Source organism: Vipera berus (assembly GCF_964194415.1).
Source record: "Vipera berus genome assembly, chromosome: 5".
Taxonomy (NCBI): Eukaryota; Metazoa; Chordata; class Lepidosauria; order Squamata; family Viperidae; genus Vipera; species Vipera berus.
Genome location: NC_138207.1, coordinates 28,320,274 through 28,343,411, shown reverse-complemented (window position 1 = coordinate 28,343,411; position 23,138 = coordinate 28,320,274).

Genomic DNA, 23,138 nt, shown 5'->3' with positions numbered 1-23,138 from the left:
CTCCCCTGCTACCACTTTTCTAGGATGGTCGCATACCACCTGCCAGGTGCCAATGTACCACAGGTGGTACCTGTACCACTGGTTGAAAAGCCCTGGAATATATTATGCACTAGGTGGCAAATCTGAATTATTTTCTATATGGCTTGAAATAGTGTCTTACTATTTAGTTGGAGAGCTGTTCAGATATTGGTGAAAAGGGACAACAGCTTATTCAGGAATTCTTCTTTTTCCAGATACTTTTAGTACAAGGAAGCAGTAGGGTCAATGGCTGCTCCAGTAATGAAGGAAACTCCAGAATAGTTTAATTGGTCACAAATGAAAAGCTATGTTATAAAGATACAGAACAAAATAATAAATCTGGTAAGGTCCCGTTGATCAGACTAGTCTTCACTTCAGTAGTTCCAAAAACAAAAAACAACCCCCCCCATACCCTAGAACTTATTGCTTCACTGAGAAATGATTCATTCATATAATCATACAGTGGGCATGTATCTTGTCAATCATCTAGTCTGATTCCCTGTTCAGTGCAGGTTACCAAAGTATGTTAAAGGGACACTTCAATCTTTGCTTGAAGATCTCTGCTGAAAGGAAATATGATACCTCATGAGGCAACCTATTCTACCATGAGTCAACCTCATTTACCAAGAGGAAATTCCTCCTAATGTCTAGCCAGATTTTATTTCCTTGCTGTTTCAACCAATTGCAACCAATTGGTTCTGCTTCTGCTCTCCAAAGCAACAGAAAACAACTCCACTCCCTGTTCCATATGACAACTTTAGAGATCTGACTATCATATCTCTTCTTCGGTCTTCTCTGGATAAGCACATCCAGTTCATTTAATCATTCCTCACAACACTTAATTTCTAGTCCCTTAAGTACCTTGGCAGTCTTCTAAACTTGCTCTAGTTTCTCTATCTTTTTTGATTGCAGAGTAATGGATACAATATTACATTGGGGAAGTTACTAAAGGAGATTTGAATAGGAAACTTACTTTCTGGAAAGTCTCTGTGCTTCTGTCAATATTGCATTTACTATTTCAGCAGCTGCATCATGATTGGCTCATGTGCAGCTTGTGACTATTGGTACACCCTGATCTGCCAAGTTAGAGCTCTCCCATTATGTATCTATTTAGAATAGAATAGAGCTGGAAGGGACCTTGGAGGTCTTCTAGTCCAGCCCCCCATCTCAGACAAGTGACTGTCTAGCCTCCTTTTAAAAATTTCCAGTGATGGAGTACCCACGACTTCTAGGGGCACACTATTCCACTGGTTAATTGTCCTCACTGTGAGGAAGTTCTCCTTAATTCCAAGTTGATTCTCTCTTTGATCAGTTTCCAACCATTGTTTCTTGTCCTGCCCTCTGGTGCTTTGGTGAACAACCTGGCCCCCTCTTCCTTGTGGCAGCTCCTCAAATACTGGAATATTGCTATCATGTCTACCCTATTTCTTCTTTTCTTTAGACTAGCCAAACCCAAGTCCTGCAGCTGTTCTTCATATGTTTTAGTTTCCAGGCCTTTGATCACCTTAGTTGCCCTTCTCTGATTTTTTTCCAAACTCTGAACATCTTTTTTTGTGATATGGTGACCAAAATTAGCAGCGGTATTCCAGGTGTGGTTTTACTAGGGTTTTATAAAGCGGTACTAATACATCGCGTGATCTTGATTTCTTTGATGTTTCTCTCCAGATGAGACTTTAGACTTTAGATTTCTTCTTTTTAAATTCTATCCTGTTAGTTCAAGACTCTTTTTGAGTCCTCTATTTCTCCTCTAAAGTGTTAGCTACTCTTTCTGGTTTTGTGTGATTTGCAAATTTGATAGTCATCTCCTCAATCAACCCTTTGACCCAGAGTCTTTTACTCTTTTCTTGTTAATCCTGAGATGTAACTCTTTCTTTGAATTGGTAGCACTGCAGTGGTCAACATAGTTCTCATAACTGGCTACAAGAATGAGGTGATCTGATACCTACCTATCCTTTGAATGATTTTCTCCAATAAGGAATTTGGCATTTGTCCGCATTCAGTTTCAGATGGTATTTTCAGTTTACCGTATTTCTCTAACATAGTGAGATCATTTCAAATGTTTTTTTGTCTTTTAGAGTATTAGCTAATCATTCAATTGTGTATTATCTGATATTTTTTCCTCCACTTCAAATGATTAATAAAAAGAAGAGCACAGTTTTGTGTTGTGTGCCAGTTGTGCCCTTTCCAGGATTATTGTAATGTGCTCTACATGAGGCTGCCTTTGAAGAGTATCCATAACTTTCAATTGGTGCAGAATGTGACTGCATGGAGAAGTCAGATTTACTTAACAACTTGTGTTGCTAACTTAACAACTGCATTGATTCCTTTAACATCTGTGGCTAGAAAGCTCATGAAATGGGGCAAAACTCACTTAATAACTGAATAGCAGAAATTTTTAGCTTAATTATGGTTGTAAATCGAGGACTATCTGTATAACATTTCTTTTTTAAAAATCTGCCTTTCATCCCTCTGTTTAGATTATTTCTGACCAGTTGCATAATCGCTATTTGTAGATAAAGTAGTCCTGGATGAAACAAATTATGTACATCAATTCCTTCCAAGATAGTCTGACCATCTATCAATACCATCTGCTAAGCACACAGTACTATGATTCTGAATTGTTTTCTATAGTGTGAGGCTGAGAAAGTGGAAGAGCAGCAAATAAACTCATTTAACCATTAGCTTTCCTTAATATGCCATGGATGCTCTAAAACAGTATACTACCATCCGCCACCAGAAAGCCACAACAAAAGATTTAGAGGTACGATAGGGATTGGCAGCAGAGATAACAATTTGTTTGCTGGTGTAATTTTCAAAGAACTTGAGAAGGAGTGGAGACCACTTTAAAATAACTGGGTAAAACCCTTGAACTCTGTGAAAAGCAAATGTAGAAAATTCCAATTCTACAAGAACTATTATGCCATAAACCTTTATATACCATAACATGCTAAGCATGGCTAGTGCTAATGATTTTGGTGCCTTAGCAATCGGTGCTGAGTGTATCCATTGGTTAGTTTATGATTAGTACAGGGGTGTCAAACTACCGGCCCATAGACCGGTTTCATCATACCAAAGCCGCGCCCACCCCATTGCTGGCAATGCAAACAGAGTTGTGATATGTCACGTGGCGAGTTTGACACCTGTAATTTAGTATATTGTACAAATCCCAAAAATTGGTTAATTCTATAATCAAGTTAAAAGCATTCTTTGATCATAGCTAATCAGTGTCTGGGAACCATGGTTAATTATAAGCTGCATTATGAGTTGCACTATGAGTTTACAAGTTGTGGTTTGTAATGTTTATTAACAATATACAAATGCTACTCAGTGACAGGATTTTCTGAGTTCCCTACAATCAGAAAACATTAAACTATAACTATAGCAGAAAACCTAGCAGTTCGAAAGCACATAAAAATGTAAGCAGAAAAATAGGGACCACTACAGTAACAGCGTTCCATGTGCCTTTTGCGTCTAGTCATGCCGGCCACATGACCACGGAGACGTCCTCGGACAAGCGCTGGCTCTTTGGCTTTCAAACGGAGATGAGCACCAGCCCCTAGAGTCGGAAACGACTAGCACGCATGTGCGGGGGAACCTTTACCTTTACCTATAGCAGAAAAGTATTTTAAAATATTCTTATATTTCAGAATATTTAACAATACCTTTTAAAACTGAGTTGAACAACTTCCTTCAGATTATAATAGAATAACAGAGTTGGAATAGACTAGAAGAGGTCCTATAGTCCAATCTCCTGTTCAGGCAGGAAATCCTATACCATTCAGACAAATGGTTGTCCAGTTTCTTCTTAAAATCCTCCAGTGTTGGAGAACCCACAGCTCCTGAAGGCAAGTTGTTCCACTGGTTAATTGTTCTAAATAAGGAGAAATTTCTTGACAGTTAGAACAATTAATCAGTGGAACAACCTGCCTCCAGAAGCTGTGAATGCTCCAACACTGGAAGTTTTTAAGAGACTGGACAGCAATTTGTTTGAAATGGTATAGGGTTTCCTGCCTGAGCAGGGGGTTGGACTAGATGACCTCCAAGGTCCCTTTGATGATGATGATGATGATGTCAGGAAAATTTTCTTTAGTTCCTGGATTATTTTCTTTCCATTTCTTCTTGTACTGGCTTCAGAATATGTTGAACCCCTCTTCTTTCTGGCAGCCCCTTAGATATTGGAACACTGCTATCATGTTAGACTTCTTTTTCATTAAACTAGACATACCAAATGTCTATAACCATTCTTCATATGTTTTATTATGGGTCAGTTTTGGAATTTAAATTGCATGCTAAGATTAGCACTGTAAAAACCAGGTGGGGTTTGGACAAAATCTGAATTTGATTTAATTAACAGGAAATAATTAAGCATGGTCAACATTATTCCTCATCTCTTTAATTATTTTATCCTTCTATAATATTGCAGAGTATTTTCCTCTGGAGTCTCCAGATGCATAACGTACTTGATACTTTAATAAACTATTTTTTAAAAAAAATAAGTAGATGATAATTCTCTGAAATGGTGGTAGCTGCTGTGGGGGGAATGCCAACTAGGGATAGTCAGATAATTTGAATGTTGTTTATCAAATTGCCAAACTAATAAATGCCAGGGACAGAAATGCTCTGCCCTTATGATCTACCTGTTGTGCTTTTTCTAAATTACTCTTCTGAAAAAAACACCATTAAAACTATGTGTAAAAATAGTCTAATTGACAGCTGTAGATGTAGAAGAGGAGTGTTGGATGCAGCAGGAAGATGCTATTGTGTGGCTGCTGCTGGGACATCTCGTCATCCATGTTTGTGACTCTCAGTTAAGCTGTTTATAAACACAGTTTTAATGCTTTTCAAAATTAGTGCTAAGCTGATGTCCAAATAGTTCTGTAGAATTTTGGAAAAAAATGATCACCCTAATATCTTTGTCCACAAACCATGTGAGATATTCCCTACCATGATTATATAAAACTTCACAGAGATTTTTATTTTGTACTCAACTGGCATTCAAAAATTACTTTCCATCAGAAATGGAACTAAGTGGAAGATTCCCTTCAGTTGGGACATGGTTTTGGTCTACTCTGCAGAGCCTCTACCATATTTCAACATATGATGAACAATATGTCTCTTGACATTCTAGACCAGGGGTAGGCAACCTTGGCTCTTTTATGACTCATGGACTTCACTTCCCAGAATTATATGCTGGCTCAGCAATTCTGGGAGTTGAAGTCCACGAGTCATAAAAGAGCCAAGGTTGCCTACCCCTGTTCTAGACAAATTCTTGATGGCTTTTTTAGATGATCCTTCATTTTAAACCCACAATCTATGTGCATGATCTCTTGCAATGCCGAACATTTGGCAGATCTGTAACTTTTAAACTACAAAGCACTGAACACATCACCTTTCTACTTATATGGAAACTGAATAACTGCATTACAAAATACATGAAATATTGTTATAATTAGAGTATAAGTACAAAATTGATTATGCAAGATAATCCTGTTTTATTGTTTGTTTCAGTCTAGATGCATTTCACTGTCATCATATTATTTATATATATGGATCTTGTCTCATTAGTTTCTACTTGTTCCTTTCAAGTAATAAGCACTAGTAGCTATGCTACAGACTAAATTGTTAATTTTTGCTGAGGGAAAATTAATCTTTGTGCCAATGATAACATTCGGCATATGTAGTTTAATTCAATAGACTGTTCTTTATTATTAAATTCAGTTTGAGGTTGAGAATGATTGAAATTATCTCAGGGGTATATTTTGTATAAAAATAACATGAAGTTGAACTACTAAAATATCAGCCATGGTTGAGTGATATTAACCACATGAAAAAAAGATGTAGAGGGCATCCATATATAACGTGAAAAGTATAAAACCACATGCATGTTTTTTTTTAAACTTTGAAATGCATGTCCATCTTTTATAAAGTCTTATGTTACCAGTCTCAAAAAGCAATGGTATACATTGTGATAAAATTTATGCAATTTGTAGGGCTTGAAGAGTAGATAGAGATGAATGCTATTACAAAGTGGGGAAAATATTAACAATTACTTCCCAGAACATACATTATTGATTTTTTAATCAAAGTATACTAACTTTTTTTTGCACAGTCATGTACCATGGCACAGTGAGGATTTTTGAGCTAAATATACTGTGTCTATCTCTGAATTACAATATATCTTTCTTCCAATTTTTTCACTGAAATAGAACATCAGCAACTATGATCTATTTACTTTCCTGGAATGTCGGACCTGACTTTCTGTCAGAATCCATTTATATCACATTCATAAATGTATGTTTAAAACATTATCCCCCCCCATATGGATTCTGCCATCTCCCGAGGAAGGAGGAGCATATGTGGATTCAGCCTGCCTTAGGTTATTTCAAAGACCAAGGAAACCTTTTGAACTGGGGGGATCAAAAGGGAGGGTTAGAGAAGAAGGTATCTGGCTTGTGTTTTCTTTTAATTCTGGAGAGGAAGAAGGCAATAACCATAAAGATTTGAAGTTTCTTTTTTTCCCCCATGAAAGGGATGACACGAAGTAGAAGGATGGGGGCTGACCAAATGGGGTTGAGGGAAGGGGGGTTGAACCGGGTACCCTTTATAAAATTTCAATTTGTAAAACAATACTAAGTCCTGTCTTGTATTCCCACAACCAAGCATGTCCTAGTAAAGATTCCTTTTGGACTAAAACTGACTCCAAGAGTTTTTGTCTTCCTAAGACGTGGTTTGGGGGTGGGTCCTGACACTTTCAGCATTTTTTCAAGATTTAACACATTTTTCCCATTCTTATCTGCAAAATTCTAGACATTTAATGAAACTGTTTAGATCAGTGTTTCTCAACCTAAGAAGCTTTAAGATGTGTGGAGTTCAACTTACAGAATTCCCCAACCATCAAGGTTGAGAAACACTGGTTTAAATGAAATCGTGCCCTCTATTGTGACCTATATTCTCTCAGCTCCATTATAGTCTACATATCATAGATATATCCTTCTGCCCTGCCCTGTATTCAGATTTACAGAAATGGTTTCCTAGAACTTGTGCTCAGAAGTATGCATTTAGAAAGTCCTGTTTTTAAAGACTTAAAAGAGGAGCTAGAATGAACTGTGAGCTGCTTAGATCAGATAATTGCCCCCAGAAAAGAGAGAGATTAAAACTTTTGCTATACTGTTATATATACATTGTATTGCTATATACATTCTACAATGTATAATGTATAATATATTAATATGCACCATGGCCCACAACAACACACAAACACACACACACACATGCATACACACACATCATATCATATCATATATCATATCATATACATCATATACATATACAACACACACACATTTTTTTCTTTCTCCCAAGAACTTTGGGAGATGGGTTAATTGGGAAAATGAGATAATAGTACATTTATATATACAGTGAAAAATAGTTTATTTGATTTATACTTGACTTCTTCACTCCAACTATTTCATTAAAGTTATAGCACACAGAGAGGTACACACAAGAGATCTTATGCTCAGATCTTCTGTATAACATTATTTTCATGAAGTCTTTTTCAGCTGCTGCATTGAGAGAATCTTAATGGCTATTCCAATATTTCATTAAGACAAAATCCCTCTTTCAGACAATTTGGGTTAAGATATCATCACTAACTTTATGCTAGGAAGCAAGAATATATCATGTGAAATTTGTGTGCCCTTTTTACTTTTACCTTTGGATATTTGCTTGTTTAATGCAGTGTGAACATGGGAAGCCAGTGTGTGTAGATTCCACAGATGTCCAAGTATCAAGAGTCAAAGCCAGAAGGAAGTTCAATGTTCTCTTGCACATTTATGCCAACACAGAGATAGTTCTTGTCTTATGATTAGCTTACCTTTGATAAGAATTTGAGATATATGTACACTGTACAACATGTATACAGTGAGATTGGCTGAGCCTCCCTTCATGGTTCACCATGAGTTCTATGTAGATACGTAACCAGACAACTATGAAATTGTGTTTTATGGGTATTTAAAATGTATCTTGCATTGGGTTTTTTACTCTGTTTAATTTAGTTAAGTGTTAAACTTGATTATTAATGATACAATCCATAGGAATCTGAAAAGTTCTGTGATGCAATCCTCATTGAATAGAAGTTCTGTGCTTATTAGTTATTTAAATATTTGGGTCTGACTAAAACAGCATAGACTCAGTGATTGATGGTTATAAATTTAAAACAGACATCATGTAATAAAGTTTTGCAGCTTATTATAATATGCAGAGAATAACTTAGGGCAACTTAATATAGTAACAGGGCTAGTGAACACATTTAGATTTTGAGTTAAAGAATTATCATTAGGAGGATTTCATCTATTTACAAAATGTTTGCCATAATGGTAAAAGGACTCATAAGAATTTCTTTTTAAAGTAGTACTTTAAGTACTATAGCTGACTGATTGCATTCCTTAAAATGTAACATTGGGTATACAATAGTGTTCTAGTTCTAAAAATGGAGTGTTTGTTCTATGGCAACTATAAGTAGAATATTGTCACATGACGTCAGGTGGTATCAAATTAATTAAATAAATAAATATAATAAACTCTCATAGAAGAGCAAGTGTAGTATAGAAGTTAAAGTCTAAAGATCATTGAATCCATAGTCATCCATGGAAATCCATTGGGAGACTTTGCGCCAATGGCTATTTCTCAGCCCAATGTACCTCACAGTGTGATTATAATTATTATAATCAAAAAATATTTAAAGAGAGAAAGCTTAAGCACTCGGAGGAAAAGTAGTATTGAAATATGAGTAATGGATTGTAGGAGACCCAGTGGAAATCCAGGGCTAGGGGTATTGAATTAAACTCATTGCTTGGGCCTGATTGCCTTCCTTGATCACTGTAATTTAATATAAGATTGTGAATAAATTCCACAGATATGCTTGCAAGATGAAAATACTAATTATGTTGGCTTTTTTAAAAAAAAATCAGTGGAGAAAGGATTATTGTAGCCCATTCTGAAGAATTCATTATAAATCCCAAATCAAACAAATATGACACTTGTTTTACAATGTTCTGTTGCTACAAAAATGTTTCTGAAGTCTAGGAATGACTCTCAGCTACATACATGCAGGTTCTTTTCCTCCAGGGAAGTGTATCTGTGTGTGGTGCTGTGGGTTCAAGGCTTCAGTGTACAGATAAACTGCTGTCTTGCATACACTGCCCTACTGTATGTTTGGGCAATTACTCACTTGAGTGGACAGCATGCAATTTTTTGCTTCTCCCAGGGCACTAGTAACTTGTACTTCTCTGCTTTTTAATGATTTGTTCAAAGGCTTTTGATGAATATGTGCATTATATATCTTAGAGCTATGCCAGCCTATTTAGCATCTGACTTGATGCCCTTTTCAGAGCTGTACATCTTGGAAGTGCTTAAAAGTGAAACGTTCACAAAAGTAGGTGCACTGGAGTATGGAAACACATGTTGGAAAGATGTCACACATCTTTTTCCCTATGTAGGAAAAAACACAAGATACTTCCCCTGGGTAATGACAATGTGAATCTGAGGGCAGAAAGCCGAATATTTCTTTTTGAATAGGGCTTTTAGACTCCATCGTTAACATGAGTCAAGCAATCAAAACAAGGCTTGGAGTGTTCCTAATCTTAATCTCCAAGTACAGACCAGGTGCAACCTAACATTTCCTTGGGAGGTCTAATTGATATGTGGTCTATTGCTGTTATATTTTATGGGATTCCATACTGACTTTTCTGTCCTTATAAATCAACTCACATTCCTTGGATTACTCTGTCCTAAAAACAAATAGCAAACAAGGACATGAAAATAGATTCATGATCCGCCATTTCAATGAAGAAGGCTAAGAGAGGTTTGGAATAATGAGCACATACTCATTAAAGGTTTCAATAAAAGAATAAATTAATATAACTGTAGAGTGGGGCAAGCAGCACAATAGAAAACATACACAAGCTAAGTGATGAATAACACATCCACTAGGAAAAGAACCTGTTCTTTTGGGTTATTTTGTCTTTTATTAGGCAACAGTTTGAAGGAAAATATGTTTCTTTGCTTTGACTACTTTCATTGTTGTGGGACAGGGTTGATATAAGGAGTGGGTGGTGCCAGAGACAAAAGTGTACAGGAACAACTTTCTCTTTTTGGTCTGCTCTTCATTTTCTCCTGATTCAGGACCCACAGGTTGTTCATGTGTAATAGTAAATAACAGGTTGGGGGTCAATAGGAAAGGCTATGGATACATAAGTTTTTATTTAATGACAGGGTGTATCATCTCATTTGCAAATTGTGTGTAATTTGGGGATCTCCCTGGACTCTCTGTTAATGCTTGGAGAGGAAAGATCAACTGTATTCAGGACAGTTTTTGCATAGATATATCTAGTGTGCTAATTATGCCTGTTTCCAAATACATAAAACTACAAATTAAATAACTTCAGCCTATCTCAAAACCACATTCTCTTTTGTCCCCTTCTTTTGCCCTCAACCTTTCCCAGCATTAGGCTCTTCTCCAGTGAGTCCTGCATTCTCATTAGGTGGCCAAAGTATTTGAGTTTCAACTTCAGGATCTGACCTTCTAAAGAGCAGTCAGGGTTGATCTCCTCTAGGACTGACCGGTTTGATCACCTTGCAGTCCAAGGGACCTGAAGGAGTCTTCTCCAGCACCATAGTTCAAAGGCTTCAATTCTTTGGCACTCAACCTTTCTTATGGTCCAACTTTCACAGCCATACATTGCAACTGGGAAGACCATAGCCTTGACTATACACACTTTTGTTGGCAGGGTGATGTTTTAGTATTCTGTCTAGATTTGCCATGGCTTTCCTCCCCAGGAGCAAGCGTCTTTTAATTTCTTGACCATCTGCGGTGATCTTGGAGCCCAGGAAAATAAAATCTGTCACTACCTGCATTTCTTCCCAATCTATTTGCCAGGAATTGAGAGGGCCGGATGTCATGATCTTGGTTTTCTTTTTTTACTTTTGATTCATCTAGCCCTGCCTTTCTCATGATGTGCTCTGCATATAAGTTAAACAGGCAGGGTGAAAATATACAGCCTTGCCAGACTCCTTTCCCAATTTTGAACCTATCAGTGGTTCTGTGTCCAGTTCTCACTGTTGCTTCTTGACCCGCATATAGGTTTCTCAAGAGACAAATAAGATGGCCTGGTACTCCCATCTCTTTAAGAACTTGTCACAGTTTGTTGTGATCCACACAATCAAATGCTTTAGCATAGTCAATGAAGCAGAAGTAGATGTTTTTCTGGAACTCCCTAGCTTTCTCCATGATCCAGCGTATGTTGGCAATTTGATCTCTAGTTCCTCTGCCTCTTCGAAATCCTGCCTGTACTTCTGGTAGTTCTTGATCCACATACTGCTGGAGTCTAGCTTGTAGGATTTTAAGCATAACTTACTAGCATGTGAAATGAGTGCAATGGTGGGATAGTTTGAACATTCTTTGGCACCGCCTTTCTTTGGTATTGGAATGTAAACTGATCTTTTCCAATCCTGTAGCCACTGTTGAGTTTTCCAAATTTGCTGGCAAATTGAGTGTAGCACTTTTACCTGCATCGTCTTTTAAGATTTTGAATAGCTCAGTTGGAATACTGTCACCTCCACTAGCTTTGTTGTTGCTCAGCTTTTCTAAGGCCCACTTCACTTCACATTTTAGGATGTCTGGCTCGAGGTCAGTGACCACCTCACTGTGGTTATCAGGGACATTAAGCTCATTCTTGTATAGTTCTTCTGTGTAATTTTGCCACCTCTTCTTAATCTCTTCTGCCTCTGTTAGGTCCCTGCCATTTTGGTCCTTTATCATGCCCATTTTTGCATGAAATGTTCCCTTCATCTCTCCAATTTTCTTGAAGAGATCTCTAGTCCTCCCTATTCTATTGTTTTCTTCTATTTCTTTGCACTGTTCATTTAAGAAGGCATTCTTATCTCTTCTAGCTATTCTCTGGAATTGTGCATTCAATTGGGTGTATCTTTCTTTTTCTCCCTTGCCTTTCGCTTCCCTCCTGTCCTCAGCTATTTGCAAAGCTTCCTCAGACAGCCGTTTTGCTTTCTTGCATTTCTTTTTCTTTGGGATGGTTTTGGTTGCTACCTGTTGTACAATGTCGTGAACCTCTGTCCATAGTTCTTCAGGCACTCTGTCTATCAGATCTAATTCCTTAAATCTATTTTTCACCTCTACTGTATATTCGTCAGGGATATGATTTAGTTCATACTTGAGTGGCCTAGTGCTTTTCCCTACTTTCTTCAGTTTAAGCCTAAATTTTGCAATGAGAAGCTCATGGTCTGAGGCACAGTCAGCTCCTGGTCTTGTTTTTACTGACTGTATAGAGCTTCTCCATCTTTGGCTGCAGAGCACATAGTCAATCTGATTTCTGTGTTGACCGTCTGGTGATGTCCATGTGTAGAGCCGTCTCTTGGGTTGTTGGAAAAGAGTGTTTGCTATGACCATCATATTCTCTTGACAAAATTCTATCAGCCTGTGCCCTGCTTCATTTTGTACTCCAAGGCCAAACTTGCCTGTTATTCCGCTTACCTTTTGGCTTCCTACTTTAGCATTCCAATCCCCCATGATGATAAGGACATCATTTTTTTGGTGTTAGTTCTATAAGGTGCTGTAGGGCTTCATAGAACCAGTCAGTTTCATCCTCTTCAGCACTGGTGGTTGGGGCATAGACTTGGACTACTGTGATATTGAATGGTTTGCCTTGGATTCGAACTGAGATCATTTTGTCATTTTAGGGGTTGTATCCCAGTATTGCTTTTCCTACTCTTTTATTGACTATGAAGGCTACTCCATTTCTTCTGAGGGATTCTTGCCCACAGTAGTATACCTGATGGTCATCTGAATTAAATTCACCCATTCCTGTCCATTTTTGTTCGCTGATTCCTAAGATGTCGATGTTCAGTCTTGTCATCTCTTGTTTGACCACGTCCAGCTTGCCTTGATTCATGGATCTTACATTCCAGGTTCCTATGGAGAAAAAATCTTTACAGCATCGGACTTTCCTTTCACCATCAGATACATCCACAGCTGAGCGTCCTTTCAGCTTTGGCCCAGTCGCTTCATTCTTTCTGGCGCTACTAGTACTAGCCTTCTGCTCTTTCCCAGTAGCATATTGGATGCCTTCCAACCTGAGGGGCTCATCTTTCAGCATCATATCTTTTTTCCTTTTGGTACTGTCCATGGGGTTTTCATGGCAAAGATACTGGAGTGGGTTGCCATTTTCTTCTCCAGTGGATCACATTTTGTCAGAACTCTCTGCTATGACCTGTCCATCTTGGGTGGCTTTGCACAGCATAGCTCATAGCTTCATTGAATTACACAAGCCCCTTTGCCATGAAAAGGCAGTAATCCATGAAGGAGACAGTTAGTTATTGAAGAGCAATTAACAAATTCAATAATTTCTCTATAAAACTGTATCAACAGCTCCTGGGGCAGTCTGAACTTTCTGAATTGGCACAGGAAGAACATTCCTTGTTGTGCCTTTTCAATGATTGTTTTAATGTTGAGTGTCCATTTCAAATCCTGGGAGATTATAGAACCCAAAAACCTGAAGGACTCTACTGTTAATACTGTGTTGTCTAATATAGTAAGAGGTGGTAGAATAATAGGGCTCCTCCAAAAATCCACTCTTATCTCTACAGTTTTACGGGTGTGCAGCTCCATATTATCCCAGTTGCTCCACAGGACCAGTTGTTCAACCTCCCATCTATATGCAGACTCATCACCATCTCGAATGAGACCAATGACAGTTGTATCACCTGTAAACTTCAGCACTTTAACAGTGGGATCCTTAGGGAAAAGAGAAAGTTTTACAAATGTACAAATTTTGTAAATGTACAAATTTTAAAATGTTCCTATTTGCTGGGATAAAGGCAAAACTCTTAAATTCCCTTCACTGGATCTACTTAGAATTCTAGTTACAGCTCTCAGTAGAATTCTGGTGACATCTAAATTCTGTGCAGGTTATAGAATTTCCAAGGGGGCGGTGCCCAAAATTTTATGGGGTTCTAAGTGGCTGTTGGAGAGTGTGAAATGCTGTTGAAGATAGTGCAGCGTCTTACTGTATCTTCAACAGTGAGTGTGTTCTGATTGTGTGGTACACTTTTATATTCAGTGGGGTGAAGTCCACCATTCTGTTTTGAGAAACTGCCAAATAATGAACCCAGAGAATTCCTTGCAGTTTCAATGAAGCTTTATTACAAGCACAGTTTAGTAGCAGAAGCAAGTTTGTTGCTTATTTAGAATCAGAGATGGAGAAGTACCACAGGGCCTTTTTAACATCAACTGGCCTAAGCACTTGAGTATTCCCTGGCTACCTATGTTATGTGAATTATTAGCAGATTGGAAGTGACATCAATTAGTTATGTGGAGCTGACATTCTGATGGAAAATAAAAATGAGGTACTGTACATACAAATCTCAAATTCATCTCCACATTGCCTAGGGATTTTCTTTCCCCTTTCCTTCCCATAATATCAATTATCGGTTTATAATATAGTACTGTTGACTTAACAATGATATATTTCCAGCTGAAGGCAGAAATGCATTTTGCATTAATAAACTGTTTTGAAATGTGTTTAAGGACTATTTTATTATAGACAAACAAAAAGGCTGCTACAAACTAAATTCGGTGGTCTCTCAATCACTCCTACCTGTGGCCTGTTGGTGGCGGTGAGCATTTATCAGTGTGGCAGGAAATATTATAGATGTGATAGACAGCTATTACTTCTTCTCAGACAGAAGTCCCTGTACCTTATATTCTCATAGCCATGGGAAAAATTTGCTTGGTATTTTCTTTCTGGCAACTGTGCGGCTGTTCATAATTTGATGGAAAATTGATTAATCACACATTTAACTCAATGCAAGATCTTCTGCACTGTAATAAATTATGGCCATTAATCAATAAGTACAAAGTAATTCCAGCAGTCTGGAGACATGCTGGTTTCTAATAGAAAAGCTTGCGCTCTGGCCTTCCTGCCAGTGACCACTTCATCTGAGGTATTTTGCACCTGCCTCAATCCAATTAGATGACATAATTAATGAATCTCAGTGCACTTGATAATTTGTTATACAAAAGGAAGAATGTTTTGGCAAATCCATTAAGTTCTGATGTACAGTCCTTTACACACTGAGAAAAAGAAGAGAGATGATCCAGGCCTGAGAATGCAGTTGAAATCTTATTGGTCAGTTGTGTATAGTGCATGTGAGTTTTGAGTAAATAGTCAAATCAGAAGAAAAAGTCAAAAATAAACAGATCTCCTCCCTTGGCTAGAAAATGAGTGGAAACTGTACATACACATATTCACACACTGAGACATTCAGGCCATCTTGCTCCTTTCATGATAAATTAAATGGTATGATTAGAATAAGTGATCAGGAAGTATACTTTTCCAGCCAACCTAATCAATGTTTCCTTGGTTAGTATCAGTTACAGCTTTGCATATCATAGTACTTTTGCACCTGTTCTGTGGAACCAACAAATAGACACCCTATCAATTTTATAACAAGCAAAAAGCAGACATAGATTACAAGAAAGGAAAAAGAATGGGCAATTATATAACTAGGAGAGAAAGGGAGAAGATTTTGTTTAAGGACCTTGGAAAAACAATTATCTGAGGATTAGAGAACTAAAAGGCCTTTCCAAACTGTACCTGAAAAATACCTCACCCACTTAATGCCTTCTAAGCTGTCATTGTGCTTGAACTTCAGTCCCAATGATTAATGGAAAGCTAGAGGGCACAGCTAGCAGCTAAAGCCTCAATTATGAAAAAGCAGTAACTAGTTTAATGTGCTGATGCCTTTATACCTAAAGTGACAGCTGTGAAAAATGGCAATATTTTCAGTCATGCTTTAATAATTTATCATTCATTTATTGGCATCCTCATCACAAATTAGTACTGCTTCTGGGTTTCATGTATTTGTTTTGTTTTGTTTTTGGTCCTTTGAAGTCCATGGTGGCTCAACAGAGGGAAAAGAAAATTGGTTTCAAGTCTAAGAGGTTCACTTTCCTTTTGACAAAATCTAAATCTACTTTAACTTCATGAACATGTTTAGACTCTGATTACTACTTGTACTCTATCCAATGCTGCCTTAAGAAAAATTACCACCAAAACTAGGCAGATACATCATAGTATCTTCATATTACCATATCCATCAGTGAAGATTATCTTTAGCTTGCACATATGTCCAACCATGTCTGACCATTTGGCATCGCAATTTTCCAGGAAAATGATATTTCACCTGCATCATCATTGTGACATTTTAGGCATTAGGCCAAGTCATGCTAAAGGCCATATTTTACAGAAATGGAATTATTTTTTTATTCATCTTAACTGTTGCTTATTTGTTTGATGTTACTTTGGAAGTTGTTTTCACTTTTTTCAATGTCACAGTTAATATCAGCTTCTCTTGGGTGGCATCACAGACAGTGATTCAAGGATCTGGCTCTCAGATAAATTATTTTATCCTACTATGTTTGCAGGAATGAGCAAAACTGTTGTAATTCCAGTAATGGACAAGTATTAAATATGAGCCCTATTTCTTGTACTTTCCAGTTGAATTATTGTGTTTTTTTGTCCCATTCATCTAGTGAAACTGGTTGGAGGCTTCACACTTTTGAAGAGGGCTGAATAGTTATCACATGTCCCTTGTTATTAAATTAATTTGAGCTGGCTTTCGTTGTCTCATTAAATATTAAAGTTTGGGAACAATTTCTGTAGAATCTCTAGAAGCTGCATTCAAAACATTGTGAAAATAGTTTCTGTAGCTTTTCGGTTCTGGGGTAACTCCAACGATACAGGTTTTTCTCAGTTGGCATCACTTAAGGTAAGAGACAAAACTTTTAGCCATATTGAAGACCTGCCCATGAACTTCCCTTGCAAAGGTGTCAATTTGATGGTTCTGAGCTCTGCTACTAGTACTGTTAATTCTCAGCTTCATACTGACTTTTCTTCCCAATGATGATTCAATTTTATAGATCTTGGAACTCTATAAATGATTTTTTAAAAAAATATATGAAACCAGAGTACAAAATATTGTCAATTTTCAAAAATAACGTTAAGCTTCTTTACTCAGAGTTTCCACTGAATTGTTTTGCTTTGGAGTATTATTTGGAGATGGAAAAGAAATATTCTAAATGAAAAAATGCTGTACCATTTGACACATCATTTAAAATTATGCATCTATCCAGAATTCTTCCCTCCTTTATTTATTTATAAACCACCTTTTTGCCCAAGGCAATTGGCGCAACATTAAAAAAACAACAATGCAATTTAGTTAAGCAATCAACCTATTAAAATCCAATAAAATTTTATATCCTAATCAATTTTAAAAATGAAACAAAGCATAGAAACTATAAAGGCACCGAGGGAAAAATAGCACTTTTGTGTTCCTTCATATCAAGCTTTCTTTGTCATAGGTAGAATTGGGATGTATTTGGGCCTTTGCAGGACAGAGCAAAGAAGGCAAATAACATCAGGATGCAAACAAATGAGTTTCCTGGGTAAATATAATGATGCAGTTACGTAATTGCACTATTTGTATGATGATGAAATGATGCATAAAGCATTTTACATCATCATTACCTAAACAGGCATGCACAGAAATAAATGCTACAAAAAGGTGGCCTTTGGTTAGTGGATAAGGTGCTGGCCTAGAATCCAGAAGACTGTGAGTTCTAGGCCTCCCTTGGACATGAAAACTGACTGGGTGACGTTGGGCCAGTCACTCTCACTCAGCCCAAGAACTTCTATGTTTGTTGTTATGGGGAAAATTGAAAGCAGATTATCAGGTGTAAAGGCTGGAGAAAGGTATAAAGGTTGGAATATAATAATGACTTTTTTCATTCTATATTATGTTCAGGTAGACAATATATTGCACTGTAGTAGCCTGGATTTTGTTTTAATCAAAGACAGGTTTATATTATATTTTATTTATTCTCTAAATTCAAGCTAATGAATCTAGTATTTATTTGTCCAATTATTTTCTATACAACAATCCTGTGAAGTAGATCTTATGAAGAAACATTGGTTCCTTCAAAGTCATAGTGAACCTACGTCCCTGAAAGTGGATTGAACCTGGTATTCTTGTTTGTAGTCTAAGAGTTTAAATGCTACAACTATGCTGTCCTACACTCATCAAACAACAAAGCTGGTTCTTCTGCGTCACAAGAGACAACAATCATTATTCATTTTTAATTTAGTGGAAGAAAACTTGTAGTGTTTGAAAAAATAATGTCATTCAATTAGATGGAAAAACAATTGCTTCCATATTTTTTCAAGGAGAAAAAACAATTTAAGGAAATACTTAGGTAAAGGTAAAGGTTCCCCCGCACATGCGTGCTAGTCATTTCCAACTCTAGGGGCCAGTGCTCATCTCCATTTCAAAGCCGAAGACCCAGTGCTTGTCCGAGGACGTCTCCGTGGTCATGTGGCCGACATTACTAGATGCCAAAGGCACACAGAATGCTGTTACCTTCCCACCGTAGTGGTCTCTATTTTTCTACTTGCATTTTTACGTGCTTTCGAACTGCTAGGTTGGCAGAAGCTGGGATGAGTAACAGGTGCTCACTCTGTTACACGGCACTCGGGATTCGATCAGCCAAACTGCCGACCTTCTGATTGACAAGCTCAGCGTCCTAACCCACTGAGCCACCGCGTCCCTAAGGAAATACTTACTGCAGTTAATGTAATTACAAAGTAGTCAAAGATGGATATAAGTATTTTCTCTTTCATTATCTGTAGCTTTCCCAGGTTCCCAAGAAGAGTTCATGAGAAACTTCTTTCTAGAAGTTAAAAAAAGAGAAATAGACAGAAGAACGACAACCAACAACACAGCAGAGTAATGGATATATGTATGATAGAACAACAAAATTAAAATCACATGTCATTTTTCAGTGATAAGCTCACGCTGCTGAAAGAAAGTCTTGCAAGGAGAATTTGGAGGAACTGGGTATGTTTGACCTTGCGAAAAAATGAGTTTTCTTTATTGCTAAAGGACCTGAAGGCATATAATTTATTAATAATTTATAAGAAAACAGATTCCAGGGATTTTTTCCTAATGTTAATAGATGTTTAGTGATGGACTCATATACTTTCTCTAAATATGGTCATAAAATCTTTCGCTGGGAATACTTTAATTCTTGCACTAAATACTGTATGTGCTGAGACTTTCAGTTTGGAGACTGTATTTGGTTATGCTATTCCACACATTTTTTTAGCTCTTGAGTTTGATGTTAACCCGTAGTTGGATTCTTCCAATTTTCTGACTCTATGAATGTGACTCTTATATAAAACACAGATTAAAAAAAATAGCTTTCCTGTTGGCCATGGATTCCAAGGAACATTCTCATTATTCTCTGGCTGCCCAACTGATAGACCATTAGCTAAGAGAAAGCAAAAAAAAATGAAGTTTCATCCTGATACTTAGTATGGAAAAAGAGAAGAGTGGATAAGGATGCTGATAGGTAGTGGTAATGGAGAATTTTAAATGTCCTCTTTAGAAAGCCTTTACAAGTCGGATGTGTTGCCAAGGTTTCTGTATGTTTTCTTATAGTATTTCAAATCTTAAAAAGCTGTCCATGTGGGCTGTAGATGAAGAAACTTGAAACAATCACAGCTTGCTATACATCTTAAGTAAACAAATCAGCAGACACCATGAAATCTCTTTTGCTTCCATATAGAGTATCTCTTATGAATACAGGTGTCCTTTTGCTATTTGACCTGAGTCCTGAGTCTATATGCCTTTTGACAAAATAAGCATTTATGTGAATTGCTGTGATTAACACATTTTGTATTTATATGTATATGAAATAGCAAGGATATCCAAATTATGACATGCCTAATTTCTTAGTATCACTTTTTGTCAGGAATTATTACAGTTTGGAGTGATTTAAGATGGTTTAATGTTGAAGCCTTTCAATAGTAAATAACTAGAAGAATAAAACACAGATGGCTGTTGAAAGAAAAAAATGGAGGAAAAAATGTAATCTGTTTGGGGATGAATCTTTACTGAATAAAATTTTTTCCTCATAAATTAAATGTTAATAGGTAAGTGCAGTGCAAATAAAAGTTAGCTTTGTTAGTCTTTCAAAGCCTAAAATAGAACACATAATTTAGTTCTTTACATAGGTTTATATCCTGCATATGCTCCGGGATTCCTACGTATTATAACTTTATATATTAATTCAATTGATAAGACTGGTTACTAGACATGATTTCCAGCACTGCCTGTTTAGGACTGAGAGCTTAAAATGGTTAAATACTTCACTAGTACTCTAACTGCCAGTTCCAGAAAACATCCTTAGTAAGAAATATTATATTCCTATTTGTGAGTAAACCTGTTCCTTGAACTTGTACTTTGCCATCTGGTGTATGTTCCTTAGGAATTGTAGGACGTGACTCAATTTGTGACCAAAGTTGTTGGTCTCAGAGAAAGAAATAAACCTGTTTCAGACTGTATCTATGATTCAACTTTATCCTTTCATGATCCTTTATCCCTTCATGATTTCCTCATGAAATCATCAGGGGAAGCATGACAAGTATACAGAAAGCTGCTTATTACTTACGCTCAATAACGTGCACCTTTAATCTTTCAGGGCTATTTTGAAAAGCAGTGTCAGTTCCACAGTTCTTTAATATTCATGTGCCTAACCTTTTTAGAAGTGCCATTTACTTTTTTTCAGAGCAATCCAGGTCTTTCATGTTCCCCCTTTTCTTCTGTTAAGCAAGATAAGAACAATGCTTTATTCTGTGAACAATGTCCAAAAGAGAGATTCTTTGTTTTTTTTCCTCCTACTGCTTTAGTGCAACATTTCTAGGTTTCATGAATTAATGCTACCTTAATCCAAATGTTATTTGTAGAAGGAGCATTAGGTATCTTATTGGTGTCATTAAGTATACAGAGGAGAGACTTTAAATCCATTCTAATAAGCTCTTTGATAGTGTTAAAAAAGAGCTCTTACCAAATTCCTGCCCATTGAAAAGTAGATAGAAAAAGAGTGTGACATCAGATTTAAGCATCAAGTAATGGCTGGTCTCAGTTTGATTCTGATACTGCTCATGGCAAGGTGCTGCTGCGTATTTTCCTTTGTGCTATAATTTTCACAACAATCTCAAATGTCATGCAAAGGAGGCTTTAGAGCACTAGCTAGCAAGTCTCTGTAAATTTGCTCCAAACTGATCTGAATGTGTTAATGGTAAAATTATGCAGGGATACGAAGAACTCATCTACAGGTAGTCCTTGACTTATTGAGCCCAAAATTTCTGTTGCTACATGAGATAGTTGTTAAGTAAATTTGGCCCCATTTCTTGCCATAGTTGTTAAGTGAATCACTGCAATTCTTATGTTAGTAACATGGCTGTTAAGTAAATCTGGCTTAACTTTGCTTATCAGAAGATCACAAGCAGTGATCACATGACCTTGGAACACTACAACTATCATAAATATGAGTCAGTTCTCAAGCATCTGAATTTTGACAATGTGACCATGGGGATGCTGCAACTGTGATAAGTCTCTTTTTTCAGTGCCGTTGTAACTTCAGACAGTTACTAAATGAACTGTTGTAAGTCAAGGGCTACCTATATTCACCATACTGAAACATCCCTGAGCGCCTATCTCATGTTGGACACATTAGGTCTTGCATTCATCTGAACAAAGAACACTTAATATAATATTAGAAATCCTAATAAGACAGTATGTTTCTAACTGGGTTCAACTTCCTTCTCAGCAGAAGGAAATCTTTAGGGAACCTGTGTGCCCGAGGACACCGGAGGCAGAATTCCTATGACCCTCTACAGAGGTAAACAGACATCTGATACTTGCATCGTTTTTGGCCTCCACAAGCCTGTTTTGTGTCCCTACCCTCTGACAGTCGTCTTTGGTAACTAGGAAGCAATCTGCATAGTTCATGCAATTTTTAGGTTAAAATATACAGTCTAAAATATATAGTCTAAAGTATACTTAACCATTCTTAGGAAAGAATGAAAGAAAGAAGAAAATTAATCTAAAAAGCCAAATCCCACTTACAGGACTTATGTTAAGTAAAACTACAGCACCCTAAATTGACCACTCACTGCTTGTAAGAATTGGTTCTCATGAATATGCCTGCACATGAAGTTTGAAAAATGGAGTAAAGTAAATACAATTTTAAGGATTGCAAGAGGCTGATTAAAAATCAGGTTATTACTCAGCACCTAGTATGATCAATATTATTAACAGATGCCTCCCCTTAGTTTGTTACAGAGCACTTAATTTTGTTTAAACAAAATCTTCAGTAGAGATGCCCTTGGTTAAACCTGAGAAAATATGCATGGAAAGCATATATTCTGCCATTACACAGGTATGATCTATGTCACCAATTTTGTTATGAAAGTGTTCCAAGCAGGATATTACTCTATTAATGTATATTAAAATTTATAGATGCAAATTGTGAAATAATATAACAGAAATACAGTACATCTTAAGTTGGAATGACAGGGATCAGTTCATTTGTGCATCTGCTTAGTTATTGTTTACAGTGTTAATTATTGATAGGAATCTTAAAGTTTCCTTTAGCTTTTTTTATAAATGAAACTGACTGGATAGGACTTCAAGTACAGAACACTTTCAAATAAAGGTGAAATGAAGCAGCTGCTTTGACTGATGGATTGGCTGGCAAAAATTGTAGCCCATCTGGTACAACTTCCTACTTGCTGTCCAGAGCAATCATTTCATTGTGCATGCAAAATATGGTTCTCTGTAACAGAATGCCAACCTAGCTGTCTTATGAAGGGCTCCTCAGAGCCATACATTCTGCAGTGAGCAGAGAATTCCTTACAGCAATATCTCTTAGGGCAACCAAGTGATACATAGAAAATATACATAGGAAGGAGTAAAGAGGACAATGGGTCAGTGGAGGTAAAAACACATCCTCTTCTTGCTTCAAGTGAGTCTTCTTGATCTATCTCTGGAATTTTCACTTCCGACACATGTCACCAGACATTTTGATTTGGCAGCATAAATATTTAAAATCAATAGCTGGCAGCACAGAGATGGGGAAAATTCCAACTCTTTGCTGCCATCTGGGGAGCATACTCCAGATTTGCAGATCAAATTTTGGTAGCCCT